The sequence below is a fragment of the Garra rufa genome, chromosome 10 (genome assembly GCF_049309525.1).
Source record: "Garra rufa chromosome 10, GarRuf1.0, whole genome shotgun sequence".
In the NCBI taxonomy this organism is placed as follows: Eukaryota; Metazoa; Chordata; class Actinopteri; order Cypriniformes; family Cyprinidae; genus Garra; species Garra rufa.
Window position 1 is genome coordinate 19,888,567 of NC_133370.1, and position 19,569 is coordinate 19,908,135.

Consider the following 19,569-nt stretch of genomic DNA (forward strand, 5'->3'; position numbering starts at 1 on the left):
AATTGGTTCTATTGGTGGCTTGTTAAAACCACTACATCTTAATGGAATATGTCTCAAAACACACTACAGGAAAACCATTTTTTAATGGTTTCAATTGTTAAAAGTTAATAGTTTGTAATGTGTGTAATGGTATTTGTAGTGGAAACCATTTCTGTGATGGTTTTTATAGTTTTTTTCAGCAGACGCATGAAAGCTGTGATTAAAAATCAGGGTTATTCCACCAAATATTGATTTCTGAACTCTTCCTAAGTTAGAACATTAGTAAACTTGTTTGCTTTGAATTATTTAAAGTCGGAAAACACTGCATCTTTTTGTGTGAAACTAAATCTGGGTACAAATGCAAGAATGCTTGGTATCTCTCGTATCTTTTGCATCTGTTGTTGTATTTGTCAGCGTGATAACTTGTGGCTGTTTGTCTGTGACTTTAAATTCAGAATATGGTTTTGCGCCAAAGATTTATTTATTTTTTTGTTGTTCATATCAGAGCTTTGACTGTGCATTTTAACGCTAAAAACCTATACTACCATTGTTAATCTATAAGGTCTTGAGTTTTGCAACAATTTTTCTTCCATGTGAAAAGAATGAATGAATGAATAATAAATAAATACATAAATAAATAAGCAAGCAAGCTTGAGGAACTGACAGAAACAGAGGCAGTTGAAAATTTGTGTTAATATTCAATGAAGACACATAATGAGGCTGGGTTTTATGGGGTAAATGACAAGTTATTTTCCTTCCACTCACCCATTTTTAAACATTGCCAGTCTGTTCAGTCAGTTATGGCGTTCACGCAGAACATTAGGAAATAAAAAGCCTGGGAAATAAATATATGAATAACGTGATATGTCCAGAGTCACAGTCACAGAAGATCATGTGATTGGCATGAAACACAAAAGACTAGGCAATTCTGACATTTTGTACGCTAGCATAAAAGAGTCTGACATTATTTCATTAAAAATTTAGGCTTACGTGCCTATGAACAACAACAACAATAATGATTTGTTCATAGGTTAACAAGAGATTTCAAATTCGATTTATTTCCCTCGAGTCAAAGCGATGACCCTAACATATGCTGATCGCATTCATGCAGGTTTTCTGTAAATACTACAGATCACTGTAATGACATTAGCACAATTTGATTAATCCATATTCATCTTCCAGACTTTCAACAAACATCATTAATCTCATGAATCCGTGAAGTAACGCTCAACCAAACGAGCCCTGATGCAAAAGAGACACACAGAAAGAGAGAAAAGACATCAGGAGTTCTCGCGTCCAGACGGACTGTGGACGTCCGCCAGGTTTCTCTCCCGAGATTGTGCCCTCTGAGTGTTTTTTATATGTCAACGTCACAAGACAAATAGCGACAGGGAGTATCTGCCCCCTCACCCCCAAAGATGAATCACCCTTGTTGTCCAGTTTGCCAGTCTCCGAACGCAGCCCGGGCCACGATCTCACTGGCAAACGTTGCCATAGATTGACCTTCTACTCAAGGTAATGATTACCCCCTTGAGCATGCGGCAGCTGGCAAGGTAATGCATTGTTGGCACGTAAAAGTGATGCTGCAAGAAGCAGAAGGAGATCAGGAGACTCGTGTACCCTAGAGTTTGACCATCTGTGGCCTATTGGTCGTCATTAAGGTTTCTAATTTGGGACGACTAGGGAATAAACCAAACCAGGGCTGAAAATGTCATTACCTGACTCCTGGTGAGGTGTCCTCCCATATTTACATATTTATACACCTTAATTGTCTTTGCCTCACTGCCGTGACATTGAGGCTGCGAAAGCCAGACCAGTTCTATTCCAGGTATCACAACTGAAGCAAAGCCAGTGCCATTAACATGACAATATAACCCTGCATGCAGAGACGGACCATTACGCTTCAAATAGAAGGGAGTTAACGCAGAGAATATTATTGCGACTGTTGTTATGAAGGTCTGGTCATGTTAATGATCTCTTAATTAGAGCTTTGTTCAAACTGTCAGATGTTGGTGCCTGAAACTGCCAATCAAAACTAGCTTTTTATATGTTCTTTTGACTTATTGGCGAATTTAAAAGAAAAGTTTTAAAATGCATGTCAAATACTTTCTGACAATTAGCATATTCAAAGGCTAAAACAAAACAAACTGTATTATTTTTAGTAAGAAGTAACAGTTTGTTTATTGTTTTAGTGTCAGGCAACATAATTATTGCAAGAAAACTTTATTGTAATCAATACATTTAAAATTACATTACCTAACCTCAACTGTTCCTATGGAATGAATCTCACGATGTTGATGAACATATTAAATGTGCTGAAGATGAAATTTTCAGACATAAATTGGCAAGAGGACAATTAAAGGTCTTACTCTGGTGGGCGCATCTTGACCCATCCCACCCTATAGTTGTTTATACACTACCTATAGCTTGCTTCAACACTTTTGTTAAAGCATTTTTGTTTAGAATGAGAGTTGCGCAGCTGCACAAGAGTGGCAAGGTTTACAAAGCAAATAGAAACGCAATGCTTCCGGCACAAACAGAGACCTAGCTTATTTTTATCAAGCCCAGGCAGAGGAGACAAATGATATGCAGAAAATGTTCCAGTTGGAAGCAGGGAAAAGCTCAGTCAGTTGGGATGGATAGGAATAGTTGTCAAACATACATAATGTAAGCACTGGTCAAAATAAACTGGACTGGTAAATATCTAGTAAACGGTGTGAAACATGCTCATGCCATGCTAGATTTTAGCCAAGCATCAGTATATAACATAAAAAATAAATATGTGACCCTTGACCACAATACAGTAAGTACTCGGTTTTAAGTGGCACGGGTATATTTGTAGCAAATTTGTAGCCAAAAATACATTATAAGGATCAAAATGATCGATTTTTATTTTATGCCAAAAATCATTAGGGTATTAAATAAAGATCATGTTCAGTTAAGATATTTTGTAAATTTCCCACAGTAAATATATCAAAACTTATTTTTTGATTAGTAATATGTATTGCTAAGAATTTTATTTTGACAATTTTAAAGGCAATTTTCTCAGTATTTTTTATTTTTTTTTGCATCCTTAGATTCCAGATTTTCAAATAGTTATATCTCAACCAAATATTGTCATATCCTAACAAACCATACACCAATAGAAAGCTTATTTATTCAACTTTGTATAAATCTCAATGATTCTAATATTCTGATTTGCTGATCAAAAACATTTATTATTATTATTATTATTATTATTATTATTATTATTATTATGTTGTTGAAAACAGCCAAGTAGAATTTTTTCAGGTTTCTTTGATAAATAGAAAGTTCAGAAGAACAGCATTTATCTGAAATCGAAATATTTTGTAACATTATAAATGTCTTTATCATCACTTTTAATCAATTTAAAGCATCCTTGCTAAATAAAAGTATTAATTTATATATATATAGTAATATTAATAATAGTTTCTTGAACAGCAAAACAGCATATTAGAATGATTTCTGAAGGATCATGTGACACTGAAGACTGATGCTGAAAATTTAGTTTTGATCACAGAAATAAATTACATTTTAAAATATATTAAAATAGAAAGCAACTATTTTAAATAGTAAAAATATTTCACAACATTACTGCATTTGCTGTACTTTGGATCAAATAAATGCAGGCTTGGTGAGCAGAAGAGACTTCTTTAAAAAAATATTAAAAATCATACTGTTCAGAAACTTTTGACTGGTAGTGCATATATGACACAAATTTAACTTAATCTCAAAACGTGACTTTATATGTAACAATATGACCTTATATCACAATCATTCTATTAGTAGTAGTAGTAGTAGTAGTAATACTACTAGAAATAGAAATCCATAAAAAATGCATGGCATTTTTCCTTTGCTGGGTAAAAAACAACCTTCTTTTAATATCACCACATTAATACACCACAAATCAGTGTATTTTTCCAGAACAATCCCAATGTCTTCACATCCCAAGTTTTACATCTATCTTAGGAAAACCCCCTCAGCTGTTACTGTGTGACATAAAACACAATTTTCCCATAGAAAAAAAAATAGGATCTTTTATCAAATACAGTATTACGTCACCCCTTCTTCAACTGCACTGACTTCAAACTGTTTCCACATCAGAATGAGATGTACAACTTTTATCATTTCCTTCAATATTCCCAAGACATCTGGCACCAACAAGGCACTAGGCTGACAAGAACTGACTTTGGGCTTTATTGTATGAAGAACAAGATACATCTCCCTTAAGAAACTGGAGACTTTGTCAGTATGAATTCAGCTTGCCAGGAGTCACAACAAATTTGTAGCAGACAAATTTGGCTAAAGCATTGGGAGAAAAGCATTTTCACTTTCATTAGCCACCCTGTCCCTCCAGGGCTCACAGAGCCTGGTCTATCCTCCCTCCCCCTTAAAACACACTCTCTCTCTCTCTCTCATTCTCTTGTTCTCTCCCTCTCTTCTTCCTTGTCACATCGCTGCCTGCTGCAGCTCAGCCAATCAGAGTGAAAGAGGCGTGGCCTCTGGTCTCAGTTGGACAGAGCTTGTTGAAAAGAAAGAGATGCTTTCCTGAAAGACTTGGAGTAGCTCTCCTCTGCGCGAGGCTCACCGTTTTGGGGCTTGGCAGTGAGTGATGACTACAGCACGGGCAGCTCAAGTCTATCTCTGGCAATCTGGCACACAGACATACTAAAAAACTAACAGAGAAAGAGAGAGACAGTGGATGTCACAAATGAACCGTGGCAGGTGCAGTTTTTCTACTTGGAAGAAGCTGGATATTGCAAATGAGTTCCAAACAGCTTCGTATGGATTTATCTGATCGTTATCTGATGTGATCCCACTTGTTTTGGAAGATCACACATGCTCAAGAGGTTCCGAATTGCTTCTATTCTGCTATTCCTGGGACTTTGCATTCCAAAATAACTGGTGTTAAAGTTTCTCCATTCAGTTTTTAAAATCTTCAATCAAGAAAAGGAAACTTATGGCTTTTAAACATTTTAATTGCACCCATACAGGGTGCACTTAGAGCACTCTCTTCGGAGCATCAACACAATGCCTGGATTACCCTTTTGACTGCCTTGTGAACCCGTGTGAAATCACCGCGGAGGAGGTACAGCGGGGGGCCGAGCGGGTGGGAGCTGCATTCCTCGACTTGAGTCCGAACTGAGAATCCAGCATCCTGACTGCTGCTTCAAGCCGATCGGATACAAACGCTGTAGGGACAGGAGTGGAACCTCCCTTCACGGTCTGGGTGAGTACTCTGTCACAGTTCACTGGACACTCAATCTATACTGGGTTAAATCACTTCACCATGCTCATCTCAAGTGTCAGAATCACCTCCTGACTTAAATGTTACAGCTTTTGTCGGTTTTATATATTGTCTGGTATATCTCCTACATCTGATTATAGAGAGCTGCAGTGTCAATCAGCAATTGATTCAGGCAACTTTGTTTTGATCCTCAAAAAAAGGATACGGTTGGTTGCTCTAATTTAGATGTGAAGATTAAAATGCTATACGTGATGATGAGCTCTTGCTATAAATACTGCTGTCTTGACTAGTATAGACGGTTCTACAGGGCATTGCCTCTATCTCATTAAACTGGATTTAATTTCATCCCACAATGCTTTCTCAAACTAAATCTAGAGCTTGCCCCAAGAGTTTCCAGCTCCTTGCACAACGACAATAACCCAGAGGGGCGCTCTCAAAACATGCAAGAACTCCTTAACTCCCTTTCCAAACTTTCTCCTCACTTCGAAGCTTTTGAACATAATACAGAAAAAACATGAACAGCAGCGGAGAGCTAAAACAAAACCGCCCCACGGTGACTGTGACTCACGGGATGGCTTCCTCACTGTTTGGCTTGGACGTCTGCCTGGACTCCACAAGGAACACAGAGAAGAACCAAATTCCTTGATGTGTGGGATCTGTATTTTGCACTAGTCTGAGGGGTTAAGGCTGGACTGCTTTGTCTTACATATGTACATTAATCCTCTTTTCTCACTCAGACCAGAAGCATGCTGACATTTCCACAGTTGTAGGAGAATCTAATGCTCCTTTCTGACAAAATACAAAGCAGCTTGCTTTTTAATCTGTTGCAGAAATATTTAAGATGTCCGTGGTGTCTCTCTCTCTCCCCCCTCAATCTTTCGCCCTCCCTTGCTTTCTCCGTCTTAACAGTAGGTTTCAATACAAATCATTTTGGAAAAGCCGATTCCTAGTGTGGTTTTGCTGGGTCTACACAACAAACCCACCAGGCCATCTTTCTGAGAGAAGAATAGCATTTTAATCCACATTATTCAGCAGTGCCAGCGATTGTATTGTACGCTTACACCTACCCGATAGTCAGCCATTGACTATTTCGTCACAACAAGCAATCAGAAAACAATAGGCAAGCTCCATTCAACAGTCAATTCAAAATTAAACTCTTTGGAGACAAGCATATAGGCTGACAGCACTTTTCATGCTTAACTTTGCCTACAGAGGGAGCAGTTCTCTTGTAACAAGCAACCTGCAACACATCCAACAGAATCATAGTCAGAAAAGCAACGCCACAACCATTTGATTATCAGTTTACAGTATCGATTTGTTATTTGAGAGGTCTATCCATTCAGTCTGACATCCAAACATGATCGAATTCCACTGATACTATCAAGGGAGATTTCATCTATGTAAGGTGAGCAGAGGATACTGAAGATTTTTGCATGTGCGACATGCAGGCCTAAGTTATTGAGATGCAAGTCCATGACGTTTCCCCAGTGCACATTCTCTCCTGCTTACCAAGAAACCCTCAGAGGTTTTTGAAGTGTTAAAGTGGGAGAAGAACACAAAACTCCATTTCCAGTCCCGGAGGGGACGCCGATGTGTGCGTATGTGTGTGTGTGTGTGTGTGTGTGCCGTCATTTGCTCTGTGAAGTTATAAAAGAAATATCGATCTGCCCAAGCAATATTCACCATCTCAGAGGAAAAGCTAATGTAAAGTGGATTCAAAATATACTGTGTATGTACACTTAAATGGAAATATAAAATACAGCAGTAACATTAAAAAAAAGATACTTCACAAAGGCAGAACTGGATGTAAAAGTACACATGAGCTACATTTTATGATATGTAACCCTGGACCACAAAATGTGTCAATTTTTCGAAATTGAGATTTATATATCATCTGAAAGCTAAATAAATAAGCTTTTCATTAATGTGTGGTTTGGATAAGATAATATTTGACCTATTTGAAAACTGTCTGAAGGTGCAAAAATAATCTAAATATTGAGAAAATCACCATTAAAGTTGTCCGAATGAAGTTCTTAGCAATGGATATTACTATTCAGTAAGTTTTGATATATATTTACGGTGGGAAACTTACTAAATATCTTCATGGAACATGATATTTACATAATATCCTAATGATTTTTGGCATAAAAAAAGATCATTTTAACCCATAGAATGTATTGTTGGCTATTGCTACAAAAACACCCGTGCTACTAAGACTGGTTTTGTGGTTCAGGGTCACAAATAAGTTTTGCAGGAAACTGAAATGAAATCTCCAAGTTTATCAGCATGTTCCAGCTTTATAATACGCTCCCTCTGTTTTTATCAAAATTACATTTTTTTGTGTGCAAGCAACTCATTTTATTCAACCGCTGTATTCGAGAAAAATGAAGGCCTTAAGTTGACTGCACACACACATAAAGAGCGATGGGCAAAGCAGAGAAGACTAAAGATGTATGTGAGTTGTACTGCAATTAGCAGATAATCATTTGGGAAATATTCTGGCTTTAAAAAATGTAAAATTCATACAAGTGCATAATGAAAATGAATTCCGATGTCTGGTTATCTTGCTCATCACTTCTGTTGCTATCAACTCTGAAAGTGTAATTTGCTTGGCTCATTAGCATGCATAATTACATGCAAAATTCGAAATAACTAAGAAACACCCTAATAACTTCTATAGCCTGAGCTCCTTTGAACTTACTTGTGTGTGTCATGTAGAGATTGTGGATGTCAATCGAAGTTCACGGTGCAGAACTGCGGGGAGGATCGAGTTCATTTTTATGCAAAACTCGAGTGAACAAATTGCAATGAAAACATGCACGATATAAATATTGTAATATCTTATAATGCCTAAAAGCAAGATGAGAGGATATAAGAACATTTACATAAAATATATCTGAAATAATACACTCTTTAAAACATGAGATAGACAGACAGGTACACAGACAGTGTTGTCTGTAACTTTTATACTGTGTTCACCATAACTAAAAGTTAGCTCCAGGCCTTAACTATATTCTCATTAGTGTCCAGGATGAGTAAATTAAGCCTTTCATGATGGCTATCGTATGGTGTATTAAGTCACTCGTTAGATAAGCTTCAGTAGTTTTCAGAATCTAATTTCAAAGGGGATCCCAGGTCTGCTCTTTTAATAGAAAGGACATTTAATTTAAATGAATTGGGTAATTCCCTGCCCAGACCAAACTAAGGGCACTATGATAAAAGAGCATATATTTACAGATATGAAGCTGGGCTGCTTTGATAATAGGGATTCTGATTCATCTCTTTTAGATGAATAACTCACAATTATGGTAATTATGAAATACACAGTTGTAGTAGTAGCATCAGTAAAAGAAACCATACCTGTATTCATTTTTAAATAAAGTCTTCTAGTTGCAGCAACAATGTAAATTGTTGGTTACGACTGTAAATAAGGCTTTTACATTTTAAACTGTAACAACAGGTACAGTAATATCACTGCAGTGTTTGAATTTTTTCTTGTTTGGATTTGATGGCGTGATTTCACCGCCTATTAAGCCATCCCCAGCATATCCTGTTATGTGGTATACACAGCCACATTCTCGAGTTAATGGTGAATTTCACCATGACGCGAGGCATCAAAATGGGAATACTCCCTAGCAGCTGGTCAAGGGGCCAAGGGGAAAATGATTTATTTGACAAAGAGTCAAAGATCAAAGGCAATGATTAACCAGGAAACACCAATCTCCTACTGCAGCCGATCACAGAAGGAGCCTCCACCAATCAGCCCTAGCAGCAGGACCTCTTCTCTTAGTTTTAATTGGTTGCTGTGTACCGACTGGCCTTCACAGGCGTCAAGCTGGAGGACATTACGTGTGGCGGCAGGGTCAGTTACTGCACTGCCTGAGCTGTTCTCGCTGCAAAGACACTCTGTGGTAGAGTGCAATGTGAAAATAGTCATAACTTCATAATGAGGCTGTCTCATCAAGAAATCTGTGCAAGATTTCTAATGTGTTAAGTGTTATAGGTAAATGACTTGAAGAATAACAAAGTGCAGTGAATGTTAAAGGGGTTGTGAACTGGATTTATTTTCACTTATAATGTTAAAAAAAATCATCATAATTTTGACGTAATATTTTCCATCCTGTATCTAATCTTTTTTCACAGGCGAGGCACATTCAAGACTTGCAAGTAAATGCCTACTGCTATGATTGGCTAACAATTTTGCTTATTAAAATACCAGATGGACGCTGATGTGACATACTCTGAAAACAACATGGGTAATTTGGGTTAAAGCATATAAATACTCAGTATATATCAAACAGTCTGGAACAGATGATGCAATAGTGGTAAAAACACCTTTACTCCAACTTGTGTGTTGCGACAATACTGGCAATTCAAAAACTGTTTTTCACAACTTACACTACACCATCTTGTAATCTTGTAATGACATTTATATGGTTCTGTTGATGGAGTAATCCTGTGTTTGCACCTTTTTTTAGTATTTCCTCTCCTCCTACTACTATTACCTCATAAAGTGGCACATTCCAAAATGAGTCGTTTCCTAATCTTGTTTTCAATAAAAGCTTTTTTTTAAAACTAGAAAGTAAGCTTGGAAACTTACGGGATGTTTTTATAGTATATTAAATTTGAAAAGATCAAGGGAAATTTGATTTGTCAGTTCATGGCCCCTTTATGTGTGCTTAAAACCAGTGTGTTTATGATTACAATAAAATTAAGATAATATGATAACAAATATGATATCAAGTAGCAACTATTTTGTGACAGCTACAGAAGCGGCTGAAATGAGAAGCCTGCTCTTGCTATAAAACATGAAAGACAAAGTTTGAATGCCTTTTTGCTGTGGCATGACTCTGATTTTAACCTATGAAGTATCTCAAAACAAAGCAAAATAAAATGCCTAAAGTATTATGAGATGATATTCCTATCAAGAACCATACAGAAACAAAACTAAACAATATTATATCACTGATCATAATGCATAAAATTAATGAGACAACCTGCCCAGATATAACCATATGGCAATAAACAAAACAAAACCAAACGCCTAATTCCTAAAAGTAATATGAGATGATCTTCCTATCTAGAACCATACAGAAACAAAACTAAACAAAAGTAAATTATATATATATATATATATATATATATATATATATATATATCACTGATCATAATGCCTTGAATTAATGAGACAGCCTACCTAGATAGAACCATATGGCAATTAACAAAACAAAACAAAAACCAAATTGCCCAATGGCTAAAAGTAATATGAGATGATCCTCCTAGCTAGAACCATACAGAAACAAAACAAAACACCTAATGCCTAGAAGTAATATGAGAGGCTCTTTCTAGCTAGAACCATACAGAAACAAAAAAACTAAATTATATCACTAATCATAATGCCTAAAATTAATGAGACAATTTACCTTGATAGAACCATATGGCAATAGACAAAACAAAACGCCTAATGCCTAAAAGCAACCAGAAACAAAACAAAATTATAACACTGATCATAATGCCTAAAATTAAGATGAGACAATCTACCTATATAGAACCATACAGCAATAAATAAACAAAACAAAACAAAAACCAAATTGCCTAATACATAAACATAAAATGAGATGATCTTCCTAGCTAGAAGCATACAGAAACAAAACAAATCAAAACAAAATTATATCACTGATCATAATGCCTAAAATTAATGAGACAACCTACCTAGATAGAACCATATTGCAATAAGCAAAACAAAATGCCTAATGCCTAAAAGTAATATGAGATGATCTTCCTAGCTTGAACCATACAGAAACAAAACTGAACAAAATTATATCACAGATCGTAATGCCCAAAATTAATGAGACAATCTATCTAGATAGAACCATATTGCAATAAGCAAAACAAAATGCCTAATGCCTAAAATAATATGAGATGATCTTCCTATATGGAACCATACAAAAACAAAACTAAACAAAGTTATATCACCGATCATAATGCCTAAAATTAATATGACATATCGGTAACACTTTATTTTAAGGATCAGGAATTAGACAGTAATTAATGACTAATAACTGCATTTGTAAGTGACTAGTTATGGACTTGTATGCCATTACAAGCTATTTATAAGGCTTTTATTGGTTGTTGTCTTATGTTGGTCTTATAGACCCTTTATACTTGTTTCTGTCCTAACAGTGTATTAATTAGCTAAACATAAAACAAACTAATAGCTTGTATTGTGTGAATTACACACTTTATAAGTTCTCAATACACTATGTGAATGTGTAGCTTATAAGTATAAAATAAATATAGAATAGGCATTTCATCACAGACATTTCAATTAACAGAAAAACACTTTTACACAAAAGCACAGTCTTTCTAGCAGTTGTTCCATACAAACAAATGATTTAAACACTAAATATTCCCCATTCCCTGAATTTATTAACAGCTAACAAGCAAATTTCTCACTAATACATTCAGTATTATTTCAGATTATGTTCCCTGTTCTAAAGTAGAAAAGAGACATGAAAGTTTGCAGATGTGTCTCATCTGTAGTTTGTTCTCTTGTTGAACCATCAAACAATAAAGACAGAATTCTTCACTGCAATCTTTCATGTCTCTTTTCTACTTTAGAATATGGAACATAATCTGAAGTAATACAGCATTTATTAGTGAGAAATGTGCTTGTTAGCTGTAAATAAATTAAGGGAATGGAGAATATTTTGTTTATTAATAATTTATTAGTATGGAACAAGTGCTAGAAGACTGCTTTTGTGTAACTGTTTTTCAGCTAATTTAAATGTCTGATGAAATTCCTATTCTATATTTATTTCATACTTATAAGCTACACATTCACATAGTGTACTGAGAACCTATAAAGTTTGTAATTCGCACAATACAAGCTATTAGTTTGTTTTATGTTTAGCTAATTAGTACACTGTTAGGACAGAAACAAATATAAAGGGTCTATAAGACCAACATAAGACAACAGCCAATAAAGGCCTTATAAATAGCTTGTAATGGCATACAAGTCCATAACTAGTCATTTACAAATGCAGTTATTAGTCATTAATTACTGTCTAATTCCTGATCCTTAAAATAAAGTGTTACCGACATATCTACCTAGATAGAACCATACAGCAATATACAAAACTAAACTAAACAAAAAAACAACAGAAAAAAAAAAAAGAGCAAAACAAACAAAAATATATTCACTGATTATAATGCCTAAAATAATTTGGGACTTCTTACTAGAACCACACAGAAATAAATAATTAAACAAACAAAGAAACAAAATAACATTATTTACTCTTAGCTAAAATATTAAGACTAGTATTTGTTTTACTTAAAGAGACAGTTCACCCAAAAATGAAAATTCTGTCATTGATTACTCACTCTCATGTTGTTTCAACCCATAAGACCTTTGTTCATCTTCAGAAGACAAATTAAGACATTTTTGATGAAATCCAAAAGCTTTGTGATCCTGCATTGACAGAAAGGGTACTACGTAGGTCAAGGGACAAAAAGGTAGTAAGGACGTTGTTAAAACAGTCATGTGACATCAGTGGTTCAACCCTAATTTTACAAAGCCACGAGAATACTTTTTGTGCGCAAAAAAACCCCCCAATACAACAACTTTATAGGGTACACCATTATGAGTACCACAACGCATGTGCCTTCAATCACGCTCATGTGTCGTGATAGTCTTTTGGTTGAACCATCCTTTTAAAACTAACTGATATACAGTGCCTTGCAAAAGTATTCATACCCCTTCATTTTTTCACATTTTGTTTTGTTGCAGAATTATGTTAAACTGCTTTAAATTAGTTTTTCCCCACATCAATTTACACTCCATACACCATAATAATGACAAAGTAAAAACCAGATTTGAAAATTTTACAAATGTATTAAAAAGAAAACACTGAAATAAGTACATTGCATAAGTATTCATACCCTTAACTCAGTACATAGTTGAAGCACCTTTACAGCCTCAAATCTTTTTGGGCATGATGTGACAAGCTTTGCACATCTGCATTTGGCAATTATCTGCCATTCTTTACCTCACCTTTTCACCTCTCAAGCTCTGTCAGCTTGGATGGGGGTTGGCAGACATTTTCTAGAGTCCTAGTTGTTCCAATTGTCTTCCATTATGGATAATGTAGACTACATGCTTCTGTGAACCTTCAATGCAGCAGATTTTTTTCTGAACTCTTCCCTAGAATTGCCTTAACGCAAGTCTGCACTGAGCTCTACAGGCAGTTATCTTGACCTCAGGACTTGGTTTTTGCTCTGATATGCATTTTCAGCTGTGAGACCTTTTCTGAGAGGTGTGTGCCTTTCTAAATCATACTCATTCAAATGAATTTGCCACAGTTTACATCTAGAAGCAATATGAATGCTCCTGAGCTAAATTTCGAGTGTCCCAGAAAAGGGTATGAATACTTACTGTTTTTTACTTTTCAGTTTTTTATTTCTAATAAAGTTGTTACAAACCTGTTTTGTACTTTGTCATTATGGTGTATGAGATGTAGATTGATGTGGGAAAAAAAGTAATTTAAAGCAGTTTAACATAATGCTGCAACAAAACAAAATGTGAAAAAATTAGGGGTATGAATACTTTTGCAAGGCACTGTAAAATATGAAATGTACTGCTGGAATATAGATGTATATAGATTTAGATCAAACTCTGACTTGGGCCAATCATAGTTTATTAAGGCACCTGGACAAACACCTGCCTTATTGTCAAATATGACCGATTATTTCTTGGCACAACGGCAGCACTCCAACCATTCATTACTGCCAAGCATGGAAAGCAGAGAACCTGTCTGGCTTAACTCTGCAAGTGGAAGACAGAGCAGAAGAGATAGAAGAACCATTGTATTACACACCACAAGCCTGTCATTGTCTGTACCCCTATCCTCTGGTCTCTGGAAGGCAAGATGGATGGTTACGGTTATGGCCAACTCTCCTGGCATTTCACTCGGGCCCCCCTGACCTTTCCTTGGAGCAATGTGATGCACATAACCTATCGATCAACTCCTGACCACTGTCTCTCCGAGGACAAGTACTGTACCAGTGTGCTATTTATGTTCACTCAAATCTGCAATATGGGGATCAATGCTATACTCACGTCCAAGACAAATTCTTGGAGCTACGTAAATATATGTGCTTCGAAATAACGGTTAGTTAAGACGGATGCTTGGAGATTAGAAGACTTTGTAGAGATTGATCACCTCAGATAGACAATTTGTAATTCACACAGTGCTGAAAGACTCATTAGTGACCCACATGCAGTTCATTACCGGCTTTACTTTGAGTTGTTCAGTGTATTATTTCACAAGAATCAAACAGAGAAACAGAAAAAGTGTTCTGTCTTGTCCTCTTTACCCTTTGTCTTTTTTATCTCTTGTATGCACTGAACGCAGACTTGTTCCATGTTGTTGATTGAACGTATAGGCTAAGTTTCCCATTTTGTTTTGTGGTTTAATTTTTTGAAAAGGGTAGACATGACAGCTACATTATGGTCTATTGTATTCCATTTTTGTTAAATAACAAAGAGGAGAAGATGAAATGTCACGTTATGCATATTTGGTTCGGCACATTTTACTTCGCCTCGTTTATATTCCTAGTTGCCTCAAGTGGCTTCTTTAAAAAAAAGGTGATGGATTACTTTTTAATTAATTTGAGTATGAACATGTTTGTTAAAATCTTTAGCAGGTTTTATTTAACATTGTTATTAAGATCTCAGAGTTTTGCTAATTACTTGACTAAAAGATGTTTTGTAATTCAAAATAAAATAAAATAAATGCATAATTCTACTGCACAGTTCAGTTCTATTTTAAATTAAATAAAATATAATTATAAAATAAATACATAATTCCATTGGACAGTTCAGTTCTATTTTAAATTAAATTAAATATAAATATAAAATAAAATAAATGCATAATTACATTGCATAGTGCACATCTATTTTAAATAAAAACATAAATAAAATAAAATAAATAAATTCATAATGACATTGCACAATGCACTTCTATTTTAAATAAAATAAATATAAAATAAAATAAATGCATAATCCCATTGCACAGTGCATTTCTATTTTAAATAAAAAAATAAAATAAACAAAATGCATAATTCTATTGAACAATTAACTTCTATTTTAAATAAAATAAAATATAAATATAAAATATAATTATATTACATTACATAAAATAAAATAAAATATGCATAATTACATTGCACAGTGCACTTCTATTTTAAATTAAAAATAAAATAAAATTAATGCATAATTACATTGCACAGTTCGCTTATATTTTAAATAAAATAAAATAAAATAAATGCATAATTACATTGCACAGTGCACTTTTAGTGTGACTAAAGTACTGCAGCAGAGATTACCCATCCAGATCTACATTTGGCCAATCTAATTGAGTCACACCTTTACACTGCAAATTCTGTCATTATCTGCTCATCCTCATTTTGCTCAACACTCATGTGACCTTTTTCCCATGAAAGATTAAAGGAGTTATTAAAGAATGTCAAAACTGCCCTTTTGAATACAATGAAAGAGCACATTGATCAGCGGCTGCCAAGTGACAAGTTGTAATTTTGCTTGGTTTACATATATTTATATACACTACACGCACGCGCACACACACACACACACACACACACACACACACACACACACACACACACACACACACACACACACACACACACACACACACACACACACACACACACACACACACACACACACACACACACACACACACACATATTAAACCCCTGATAGCAAAGACTAGCACTGGCCATTTAATATCTGCAAAAATGCTGCAATTGTTCAACTCATATCCTTTCTACATGCATATTTCATTTAATCTGACACTGCATGCTGTGCTGTAATCAATGAAGGTAATCCTTATTGACACTGAATTGAGTTTAGCACTGCTGTGCTCCTTTACAGTGACCTTTTGAAGGACTTAATGAGACTAAGATGTTTCTTGCCACTTTATTTGCTCAATGTGTTGACAGCAAATATGAGAGACAGCCTATTTGTTCCGTCCCTGAGAATCATTTTCTTTCTATTTCTTTCTTTTTACTGTCTGACCCTCAATAGTTCTTGGTGCTGAAGTTTAAGTTCACTTTGTGCTTTTGAGATGGTCATCAGAATTTCCCTCTTATCCTCAGCACTTCTCATCTAAGCAATGAGATTAGCAGCAGGCAGGTATGAAAATCCTCTGCTGATTAGATGTCCTTTAGTCCTGACGTCTGCCATCCCTCCGTCCATTAAATTCTGTAACTGTTGTTGACACCTCAGCCTACATTTGAAATCTGTATGATGGTCCAAGGTTTTGAGGATTCTTATCTGAACACAATTCGATTCCCTAATTCCATCTCTTTCTGAATGTGAGTGAAGTTTTCAATGATAAGAGCTACGGTCTGATAAAAGAGAGTCTTGTGTCGCAAAATATTCATGTGTTGACAAAATACATATATACAGTATCTCACAAAAGTGAGTACACCCCTCACATTTCAGCAACCATTTTAGTATATCTTCTCAAGGAACAATACTAATGAAACTTGGATATGTTTTAGAGTAGTCAATGTGCAGCTTGTATATATGACTGTCCTTTGAAAATAACTTTACAGCCATTGTTGTCAAAATAGCTGGCAACAAAAGTGAGTACACCCTAAGTGATAACAGCAGTGTGTTAATGTTTTTGTCTACTTGATAGGACCATACAAAGTTGTGTATCTTGTATTAGAGCAGTTTAAATTAGGTGCTTTAAGTACAATTCTCTAATACTTACAACTGGATGTTCAACGTGGCATCTCATGGCAAAGAACTCTCTGGGGATTTGACAATTAGAATTGCTGCTTTCCACAAAGATGGCCAATTTGAGGTTCAGTAACACCCTGAAACCGAGTTACACTACAGTGGTCAGGGTCTTACAGAAGTTTTCCCAGATGGGTTCCATTCAGAACAGGCCTTGCAAGGGTCAATCAACGAAGCACTCATTCTGTGCATCAGGTCCAGAACCTGACTTCAAAAAACAGATGCATGTGTGCTGCCAACATTGCTTTAAAGGTTGCAGAAGTAAAAGGTCAGCTTGCCAGTGCTCAGACCATATGCTGCACACTGCAACAAGTCGGTTTGCATAGGCGTCGTCCCAGAAGGAAGCCTCGTCTGAAGCTGGCTCACAAGAAAGCCCGCAAACAGTTTGCTGAAGACAAACCTGTCCAAGAGCATGATTTACTGGAACCATGTCCTGTGGTCTGATGAGACTATAAGATAAACTTGTTTGACTCAGTTTTTTCTTTTTTTTAAAGAAAAATATGACTTTATTCATTTCTCTTCTCTTTCTGGTAAACATTCCTTTGAAAATAATGTTTTATAAATAATCTTATTAGAAGTAATATAAAAACATTACATTAAGTAATGTTTCTGTCACTGTTTCTTCAAGTTAAACCAATGTATTATTTTGACCTTTAGGTTTCTGTTTGCATATGAAATGATGATAGTTTTACTCAAAAGTACTCATACTGAGGTGTCAGTGTCTAAAAACACAGCAAGCATCATGCACACTTCAGTATGTGTGTAGTAAACAAAACCGTGCATATGCGCCATTCATTCACATAGAGACAAGCACAACATGCAGGGAGGATTCATATTTAAATTGTATTTCTGCAGCTTAATATTCACAAGACACTAGTCCATATCATACTTTTGATGCATCCATCTAAAATTTGGCAAATTCTGTGGCATTCCGCGTTATATGGTAAATTCCGTTTTTATGACTCGATTCCACGATTCTGTCTTGTTTATATATATATATATATATATATATATATATATATATATATATATATATATATAATTGAATAGCAGGTTTTTTAGTAGACTATTTAGTACACTAAAACTTCAGTTATGCACATCCATTGAACACTTCCTCAATAAATTAAGAATATTTGTATATAAAATAATATAATATAAATATGAATTTTAATATTTCACAATGTTTTACTGTAGTTTTGATTAATCCATGGTAAGCATAAGAGACGTCTTTTAAAAACACAATGTGTGTATATGTTTATGGTTGAATTTATTCCCAACGTGTGCATGTCTCAGACTGCCAATGATAACAAGGGACAGGGACAAGCGAAACAGACTTTAGAGACAGAAAAAAGGATTGTAGAGAGTCTGAGCCATTTGATTTTTAAATATAGGGCTCCTGTCTTTACCCATATCTCATGCAGAAAGTCACATATAGTGGCCTATGTGAGAATTGACTCATCTTGCAGGAGTCTGCATTTTCTTCATGTTTTATTTCATCTGTGGGGCACAAAAGAATGTGCGCTGTCTTCATGTCTCCGCCATTCCGCCAGTGCAGCGCTTGGGCAAATGACTCACAGTTCCTCTCCCACAATACCTACAGGCGTAAATCAGCCTCAGTAGGATTAAGCTGAATGTGAGCAAGATTAAATGGCTCTTGCTACTGTCTCCCCATACATCTTATTGGAATTCACATGGCTCTCTGCATGGTCCAGACTCGACTTTGCTTTCACGGTCCAGGAGCTTTGCAAAAGGCTGCTGGCTGACTCTCATGGATGTGGTAAGGGTAACGTAAATATCTATATACACAAGCCATCAACAGTTTGGACACATTTGACAGTTGTTGTTTTTTTTTTTGCATGATATTACAAAGCTTTTAAAAAAATGTATTACCATTTCTGCAAAAATAACGTTTTCAACTTTGACACAAATGACAGCGTATAAAGGAGAGAAAAAATGAGTGACACTAAAAATTATAAATGATATCATATCTTCATACTTCCAATAATGGTGCATTTATTTCAAAGAATTCTCAAGACACAAAAGATGTACTCAGTATCTGCATGCAGTGGAGATGAATGACAACGCTGTACGAAATTTTAAAGACAGTCTTTGCAAAGGTCATGGCATTATGTGAGATAAGCAAAGAGAAAGGTCAGAGAAAGTCTACTTTTCCCTCAGATCATACTGAGAATACTTATGACATGTAGCTTTTTAAGGATTTCTTTGTGCAGAGTGAGCAAGAGAGAACACGAGAGAGAAAAGCCAATGCAGTGATTGCTAGGAACAAAGTATGCTAATGAGAGAAGAGTTCGAGTGGGTCAAGGCAAATGTGCTCTAAGAGGGCTCTCAGACCTAGCGCCAGTGATGGTTTCATAACACATGCATGTGGAAATAAAAGGTACCAAAAGTACAGTTAGAGATGAGTGTGTTGTTGAGACAAAAGGTTATAGAATAGGGAATATTGTACAACACTGAACCTTCTGACTCTGAA

The 19,569-nt window shown here is 35.5% G+C and overlaps 1 protein-coding gene across 1 annotated transcript in view; it reads left to right on the forward strand.

Annotated features, from left to right (window-relative positions):
- Nucleotides 1-4,560: 4,560 nt before the first annotated feature.
- brinp2 (bone morphogenetic protein/retinoic acid inducible neural-specific 2) overlaps nt 4,561-19,569 on the forward strand; it is a 143,024-nt gene continuing 128,015 nt past the window's right edge. The window contains exon 1 of the mRNA XM_073849581.1: nt 4,561-5,230. The gene's annotated coding sequence lies outside the window, so the exon portion shown is untranslated. The remainder of the gene's footprint in view (nt 5,231-19,569) is intronic.